At 37.4% G+C, this 9,355-nt stretch overlaps 1 long non-coding RNA gene across 1 annotated transcript; it reads right to left on the bottom strand.

Annotated features, from left to right (window-relative positions):
* Window positions 1-1,953: 1,953 nt before the first annotated feature.
* On the bottom strand, window positions 1,954-7,670 carry LOC113617567 (uncharacterized). Its single transcript, XR_003431705.1, has 3 exons — window positions 7,619-7,670; window positions 4,689-4,781; window positions 1,954-3,805 (listed from the first exon to the last, which is right to left on the bottom strand). It is a non-coding gene; the product is annotated as an uncharacterized LOC113617567 (long non-coding RNA).
* Window positions 7,671-9,355: the final 1,685 nt, after the last annotated feature.

Consider the following 9,355-nt stretch of genomic DNA (forward strand, 5'->3'; position numbering starts at 1 on the left):
AAAGCTTTTGCACAGCAAAGGAAACCATAAGCAAGACCAAAAGACAACCCTCAGAATGGGAGAAAATATTTGCAAATGAAGCAACTGACAAAGGATTAATCTCCAAGACAAACAAACAGCACATGCAGCTCAATAACAAAAAAACAAACAACCTGGGCTTCCCTGGTGGTGTAGTGGTTGAGAATCCGCCTGCCGATGCAAGGGACATGGGTTCGTGCCCCAATCCGGGAAGATCCCACATGCCGCAGAGTGGCTGGAGCCGTGAGCCATGGCCGCTGAGCCTGCGCGTCCGGAGCCTGTGCTCCACAATGGGAGAGGTCACAACAGTGAGAGGCCCTTGTACCGCAAAAAAAAAAAAAAAACAAAACCCAATGCAAAAAAGGGCAGAGCTAAATAGACATTTCTCCAAAGAAAATATACAGATTTCCAACAAATACATGAAAGAATGTTCAACATCATTAATCATTAGAGAAATGCAAATCAAAACTACAATGAGATATCATCTCACACCGATCAGAATGGCCATAATCAAAAAATCTAGAAATAATAAATGCTGGAGAGGGTGTGGAGAAAAGGGAACACTCTTGCACTGCTGGTGGGAATGTGAATTGGCACAGCCGCTATGGAGAACAGTATGGAGGTTCCTTAAAAAATAGAACTACCATATGACCCACTAATCCCACTACTGGGCATGTACCCTGAGAAAACCATAATTCAAAAAGAGTCATGTACCAAAATGTTCATTGCAGCTCTATTTACTAGCCAGGAGATGGAAGCAACCTAAGTGTCCATCAACAGATGAATGGATAAAGAAGATGTGGCACGTATATACAATGGAATATTACTCAGTCATAAAAAGGAACGAAACTGAGTTATTTGTAGTGAGGTGGATGGACCTAGAGTCTGTCACACAGAGTGAAGTAAGTCAGAAAGATAAAGACAAATACCGTATGCTAACACATATATATGGAATCTAAGAAAAAAAAAATGTCATGAAGAACCTAGGGGTAAGACGGGAATAAAGACACAGGCCTACTAGAGAATGGATTTGAGGATATGGGGAGGGGGAAGGGTAAGCTGTGACAATGTGAGAGAGTTGCATGGACATATATACACTACCAAACGTAAGGTAGATAGCTAGTGGGAAGCAGCCGCATAGCACAGGGAGATCAGCTCGGTGGTTTGTGACCACCTAGAGGGGTGGGATAGGGAGGGTGGGAGGGAGGGAGACGCAAGAGAGAAGAGATATGGGAACATATGTATATGTATAACTGATTCACTTTGTTATAAAGCAGAAACTAACACATCATTGTAAAGCAATTATACTCCAATAAAGACGTTAAAACAAACAAACAAGAAACAATGGAAAGATAATGTGCATTTGTATTTTATTGAATCTTTCTATCCAGAGAAACAAACCATCAGTCTATTTATTCATGTCTTCTTTCATTTTCTTCAGTGAATTTTGTCTGTATAATTCTGTACAATTCTGCATAATATGTCAGTATAATTTTTTGATAAGTTTGTGTTTTCTAGGAATATAATCACAAAATCTGAAAACAATAATTAAATCATCACTTTACAAAAAAAAAGAATCATAGAGAAATGCAACATGTCAATGATAGAAATACAAAGCTGTACACAAAATAATGAAAGATTAGAGGTTCTTTAACTGTCTAATCAGAGTAATAATGGAATGAATTATGGGATATTAAACCAATGAAATATTCTGCAGATATTCATAACTGTATCTCTGAGAAATTTATAATAATACAGCAAAATATGATGTGTACTGGTAAAAAGAAAACTAAATAGAATTTGATATTGCTTATATACACCTATGAAAATCCCTAAAGGTGAACATAGATAAAATATTAGAAGAAAATATACTAAAGGTTAAAAGACATGACCTTTGAAGGATAATATTTAAAGTGGGTTTTTTTATCTTATTTCTCCTTTTTGTATTTTCTAAATTTTCTCTAATAAGAAAGGAAAACATTTTTAAAATAAGAAACTGTACAGTTTTTTTCTCCTTTCTTTCAGTTGGATCGCCCCGGTATGGCTTTATTACTTTATAACAGTGACATTTTCTGATCTGGGAAATAACCTCACAAAATGGGAAAGCAAATTCAAAAATCAATGTTCATTTGTTTTAAATTATATGTGATTTTGAATTCTTCATTCTTCACCAATAATCTAAAGGTAACACACAACAAAGGTAAAACTTGGAAATCCTGTCATTTTTTATTTAAATCCAACATGGTGGATAGCATGTGTGTAGCATGAAGTGTTACTTTGAAATCATTTTTTTTCGAAAGTGACAAACTACCAAATGAAAAAGAAGACATGTTTGTGAAAAAAGTAATTTCCAATATTGTTAGAGGGAAATATAACAGGTTTAGCTAAGCAAGGACTAAACAAGGGATCAGTTATATATTTAATGAATCACATAGGGAATAAGTTATTTATAGAATTGTAATTTGGTGTATTTGTTAAATTTCACTGGTATTAAAAAAAGCATTATCATAGCACAGTTATTGCTTTTTGAAATTTATTATTTCTTTAATAATCACTATGTGAGAAACTACCCTTTAAAATACGTCTTAGGGTCTTCTTCCATGTAGAACATATGATACCTAATATCATGTGAGCTCTTAATTTAACCATCTGAGAAATAATATAGTATAATTAACTACCATTTTTAATCTATCTTAGCCATTTCCAATACTCATGACCATAACATACAACTAAAAAAGAATAACAATAATAAAAGGACTGACAAACCATATATCAATTCTTAATAGGATACAAAGATTTTCTGGGATAACAAAGGTTCGAGTGAACGTTCCAAATAGTTTACTCAGTTGATGGCCTATTCCAAAGTATGAGACAAATTCAATGCAAATCGTTATTTCATACGGAAAAGCTAGAGTAGCACTTTCAGAATAAAGCAAATTTCCCATGGACTGAATGTGGCACATCTTGGCCTATTTTGTGATAGAGATTGCCAAAAGAGGAGGAAATGTATATCTTATTATTATTTGAGGACCTAGAGTTCATATTTATTTAAGTATATATTTGATTTATTTAAAGTAATAAATCTAAAATAAGGAGTGTGCTGCAAAATACATAGTATGTAGCCTAGGACAATTCATCTTTTGATACTCTTGATGACATCTCAAAGCAAACTATTATTTATCATAATTATTTTTGGAGAAAATACTAGTTAGTACATAATTTAATTTCTTATAATGACCTAAAGTCACATTTTCTAATCAAAGTTTCAATTCTCCTCCTCCATGTCTTAGATTTTCTGGTCAAATGCAGTCTCAGAAATATATACAAACTTAATCAGAAAAACACTGATGCACTCCAAGGGAAAATACACTGGTGTGTGTGTGTGTGTGTGTGTGTGTGTATTTTGGGGTGTGGGTCAGGGTAGGGAGACAGAAAGAAAAGTGGGAGAGAAAACTAGATATCTAGATAGATTTAAACTATATGAAAAATACATACAGAAAAATTAAAGACTGCACATTATATTTCAATAATCCTTGAAAATGTTTTAGCAATATCTGGATCAGAGTAATCAGCTAAATTCTGTATGGTGAGGCTTGCTTTTATGGTTAAGAGCTTCACAATCTAAGAATCTTCATGTTGAACATAAATAACCACTTTTCCTTTTGAGTATAGAAACTGAAGGAGATTGAGCTCGTGGATTTCTAACTAAAAGATGGGATCCAGAAGTTGTTTTACCACACACGCAGATTCTCGACATACCTCATTTTCAGATGACTTGCTTCTTACCCTCAAAGAGGAATACAGAAAATAAAATCAGTTATTGAAATAGTTTTTTTGAACTGATGTGATAACACATACAGAGCTAGACCTAAACATCTTACCAACTGGCATATATTAGGTATTCCAAAATGCAAAATCTGAGGACAACTCAGATGCCTTTAGAATGAGAAATTGAGATACCGCATAAGGAAAAGTTAGGAAGTAATGAAGTGACAATAAATTCATGAAGTGACAACTGTCATAGTTGGCTCTGTAGCAAAACTGAGTCTCTCCAACTAAGGATCATCCCACATTCCCTTGGGTTTTATGAGTTCTCTGAGAATTTAAAAATTTTACTTTTTCATTTAAAGGTAAGCCTTAAAACTAATTTTGACAAGATTAAAGGTTAAGCACTCTTTTTCAGTGATAATTACCATGTGAGAGACATTTTAAAAGTCTAAGCCTTTAGTTTTCCAAGTCAGTGTTTCTCAAACTGGTGAACCTTGGAATTTTCAGGGACTAATAAGAAAATGTCTAATTAGTCACATGAGGCCTGTGAGTCCCAAATCTTCCTGATCATCTGAGGCATTAAATATGTCTTTCCCAGCTCCTCCCTTACAGAGTCAGCAGTCTCAGTAGGGACTGTGGAATGTAAAAATGATAGGATTACCTGAGGTAATTTTTACCGCCAGGCAAGTTTGGCATGTACTGCATTAAAAGAAATTGGCTCTCAAGTATAAAGCTCAGAGGATTAGAGGCAAGAAGAGAGATTTGTTTGGCTCCAAAGCCCCTAATATTTTACTACATCAGATAGAACTCCATTACCACCCACTTCCAAATTCCATCCAGTGTCATAACCAACTAATCAAATTCACTTCAGTATACCATGCAGCTTGGTACTGGTTATTTACATTATTGTGAAATCAACACTCTTGTATGTGGAATTACAATTTGCAATTCTGTCCTCGTTATCCTGAATTTTCTTCAATAGAACTGTCTTGCCTCTGCATATAAGGAGTTGAAGATGCAGTTAGTAAGCTGAACTATTTGAATTTTAGACACTTCTGGAAATTTATGCAGACAACAGAAAGCATATATGAATTTGATAGTGCTTTAAAAAAGAATCAGAGGACTTCCTGCTCTGATGTGAAGGCAGGCCCATCAGCATGAATCAAAACAAAGGAATCATTTCCTCTTTTTTTTGATGCTAATTCACTCTGGAGTCATCCTTCTGAGTCTCCGCTTAAGGCTTTTAAAAAACTTGGGGAAAATATGTCACAAAATGGATCCTTTTTAAATATTACAGGGACTTGCGGGCTTATTCGTTGTTGGCACTTGCATGTCCTCAATCAACAGTCTAGAAGACAACAGAGCTCACTAATCCCCACTGACTACTTTTAAACAGATTGCAGATTTCAGTATCCAATGGAAACGTAAAGGCAATAGCATGGAAAGATTGCAAAGCAACTCTTCTAGTGTCTGGCCAAGTCAAAGAATAAAGAAGTTCCCCACCTACTTCTTTACATTCACTCAGACAGTGAAGGAAAGTGTACTGACCACTTCTGTCTTCTGGCTCTTTCCCAGCTGGGCAATCTTACCTCGCTGCAATTTCCCTTTAGCCTACCCTGCTCCAGATATACAGTCACCTTTTTGTTTCTCAAGGCTGAATCCTTCTCATCCTTAAAGATTCCAGGCTCCTTAGAGAGGCCTTCTCTGATAACTCTATATAAAATATCCACTTCTGTCTACTTTCTATCATATCACACCACTTTTTTTTGCATAGAACAGAAACTTTAGCTGTCTTGTTTACATTTGTATACCCAGTACATGTACCAGTCCCTGGATCACAGAAGGTCTTAAATACCTTCACTTCCTTTAAAGTGAAGGAATGAATAAGGGAATGAATTAGTAAATATCCTGTATCTAGTATTCACCTAAACAGTAGAGATGCAAAGTTGAATCAGACGTGGTAAACTCACAGAACTTACCGAGCCAGATGAACGTTAGACAAGTTTAATACCCAAGGTTTGTGTTTTAGAAAGATCACTGTGGATGGGTAAAGTATGAAAATGGATTGGAAAAGAGCTGGACTGAATGTAGGCTAAGTACTTTGGAGACTATCAGAGTAAAGCAAACAAAATATTATGAGGCTCCAAAGTAAGGTGGTGATATAAGGAAAAAAAAAGAAACTGATCCTAAAGATGTTAAGGAGGGTGAATTAATTGTCTGTAAGAAATGAGGAAGATGTTGAATTTTGATCTTAGATTACAGTCTTAGGTAGCTACATAAATAAAGGTGACTTTCACTGAAATAAGGATATAGTAAAAGGACCATGTTGTTGTGAAAATGTATAAGAAGGAGAGAAAATATTATGTGTTAAGATTCTAACATATTGAGTTTGAACTGTCCAACATGTGTGTTCTTTCCACACCACCAAGCAAGTAACTCAGTTCTCTGTGGACACTGACCAGGCATTTCACAAATTTAGCTCAATTCTGACACTATCTATCTGGAGTTAACCATCAAATGCCACAGCTTAAGGGCTCAGTCCCACAAGCCTGCCCCTCTCCCCCACTCCCAATTCAGCACTAATCCCAAATCCAGGTTGTCACCTGTGCTTCTAAGTCACAGGCTATAGATCAGAGGTTCCAACACCCGCCTCCTGGGGTTCCATTAATTTACTACAGCAGCTCACAGAAACATTTACTTAATAAATCACCAGTTCATTATAAAGGGTATTATAAAGGATACAGATGAACAGCCAGATGGAAGAGATGTATAGGGTTGGGTCTAGGGAAAGGGGTGGGGAGCTTCCATGCTCTCCCACTGTACCACTCTCTCCAGATCTCCATGTGTTCACCAGTCTGGAAACTCTCTGAAGCTCATCCTTTCGGGCTTTCCTTGGAGGCTTCATTTCTTAGACATGACTGATTCAATCATTGGCCATTAGTGATTGGACTCCATCTCCAGCCCCTCTCCCCTCCCCAGATGTGGGGCTGGGGTAGGAGTAGGCGGGAGTACTGAAAGTTCCAACCCTCTAATCATGTGGTTGGCTCCACTAGCAACCAGCCCTCAGCCTTAGGTTACCTAGGGGCTTTTCAAAAGTCACTTCATGAGCATAACAGAAGACACCCATTGCTCTCATCACTTAGGAAATCCCAGGGACTCAGGACTTCTGTGCCACGAATGGGGACAAAGACCAAATATATATTTCTCTTTACAAACCACACTATGACAGCTGTCTGTTGGATCCAGAACTTGAGATGTTCAGGGGGCATTTAGATAGAGGTATCTGAATATTCCGGACAGAGATATAGGTTGGAAGTTTAAATGGGGCATCTTTGGTACATACAGAGATTGTACTAAAAACCATAGAAAGAAAGGAAATAAGCCAAAGAGCTCTAATAGAAATAGAACACACGAAGGTCAAGGACAAAATTGGAAGGTGTACATGCAAATAGGCACTCATAGAAACACATGCAACACATGCATCAAGGGGTGGCTGGCTTAGCATTCATAAAAGGGATAAAAATTTCCACTGCACCTGGCTAAAACGATTGCCCATACAGCATAGTTATAAAGTAGAACAGTCCCCTTGGGAAGGCCATGTGCTGAATGAAAGAGTTGGAATAAAGCCAGAAACTACTATCTTCCCAATATACTAGGTACCAATGTATCATATAGCCTTTGGTAACTGTTACCCTTTAAGGAAACACAAAGACAAAAAACACCTGACATTTACCAAAAATGTAAAATTCTTTCCTTAGAAAAGTCTGAATCATTGACATAATTTTGTGAGCCAAAAAAAAAGGCAAGGATAAGTAATCAGAAATAGATATACCTTTGGGCTTCCCTGGTGGCGCAGTGGTTGAGAGTCCGCCTGCCGATGCAGGGGACACGGGTTCATGTCCCTGGTCCGGGAAGATCCCACATGCCGTAGAGCGGCTAGGCCCGTGAGCCATGGCCGCTGAGCCTGCGCGTCCGGAGCCTGTGCTCCGCAACAGGAGAGGCCACAACAGTGGAAGGCCCGCGTACCGCAAAAAAAAAAAAAAGAAAGAAAAGAAGAGGATACAAGTTTTAATTCAGTCTGCTAATGTGTATCTGATCCTTCTCCTCCCAAAGGAGTCCGCTCTTTCTATAAATGAGTACACCTGAGCCATGAAACTTATAAGGGTAACATGTTTACCGAGTATGTGCAAATTTAAAAGTCCCGTAATTAAAGCATCATAGTTTTTAATATCCACTAAAGGCTTTTGTCTCACCCCACCACCCTGCTCTATTCTAAATCATCACATGAGGAATATGGATATTCCTACTGATGGTTTGAAATGAAAGCTGGAATTACTTCTTAAAAGGGAACTGGTGAATGAGAGCAAAAATTAAAATTTTTAATTAAAAAATTTAAAAGCAGCAGGCTGTTTTACTGCATAGAAAACTACACATTGAATGACGTTTTACTTCAGTGAATGTGCCTTAATAGACTTTTGAACCTCTGTACAACTTAGCTTGTATACTCTCCTTCTTTCTTCCATCTGTCTTTTCTAATCAAATCACCAAGTCAGTTAACGAACACCTAACTAACCCTGTGTTAGACTGTGAGAGTCTAGCAATGCTCCTGCTTTTATATGGCTCACTGTCAAGTTTATACAGTACCGCTCCAGCTGGATTTCCGTGCTACTTCAGTCCCTTCTGATTTACTTCGACAGATCCTTGATTAGGGCTCTCACCTAGTCTACTTCTAACAAAAGAGCCCTATCCTAACCCAGGACACTAAACCACCTGCCCTACCCACCCTCAAAAGCAGGCAAACCTACATGTCTACTGGCCTGTTCTGGTTCTAGAATGAGCTCTGCTTAGTATTTAGCTCCTTCTTCACCATTTGAGTTTTTCTTCATTAATTCTGGCTCCAGTGAGGAAAAAGCCTTTCTAGAGAAAGCAGCATTTGAGCTGGAACTTGGAAGAAAAAAAAGTATATGGATTCATTTCCAGCTGAGAAAAGAGAATGAAGAAAGGTATGGAAGTCTGTCCTGATGAGGCAGAGCAGAATTACATAGATAATTTTTAAATACTAACAATGTCTGGGGCCCCAAAAGGAATGGGATACAATAAAGATAGTATAAATACCGTGAGAGCATGGATTTTTGTAGGCTTTATTGTAATGGGAGAAACAATGTCTCCATTTTTGAGCAATGTTTGCTTGGAAGCATGCACTGCACTTAATAATCTACCACGTCATTTAACCCACATAGACACAATGAAGTGAATGTTATAATTAGCACCATTTTATAGAGAAGGAAACTATCACTTAGAGAGGGGGAATTTGAATCCAGCTCTTTCTTAACCCGGAGCACTTGCTTTTACATTAAATTGCTTGGACAAGTCATTACACCTTCTGGCACCTTGAGAATCTAAGTCCTATTTCTCACATTGCTTCCTCAGGAAAATAGGTTATAACTTCTAAAAAATTAACTTTCAAATGAACTTCTAGAACACAATCTATTTATAACTAGATGGAATTGTTTATGTAGTCTACTTTTTTTTTTTTTTTTGCGGTACGTGGGCCTCTCACCGCTGCGGC

Source organism: Aethalodelphis obliquidens, unplaced genomic scaffold, assembly GCF_003676395.1.
Source record: "Aethalodelphis obliquidens isolate GAN/ISIS:26980383/991018 unplaced genomic scaffold, ASM367639v1 scaffold4, whole genome shotgun sequence".
In the NCBI taxonomy this organism is placed as follows: Eukaryota; Metazoa; Chordata; class Mammalia; order Artiodactyla; family Delphinidae; genus Aethalodelphis; species Aethalodelphis obliquidens.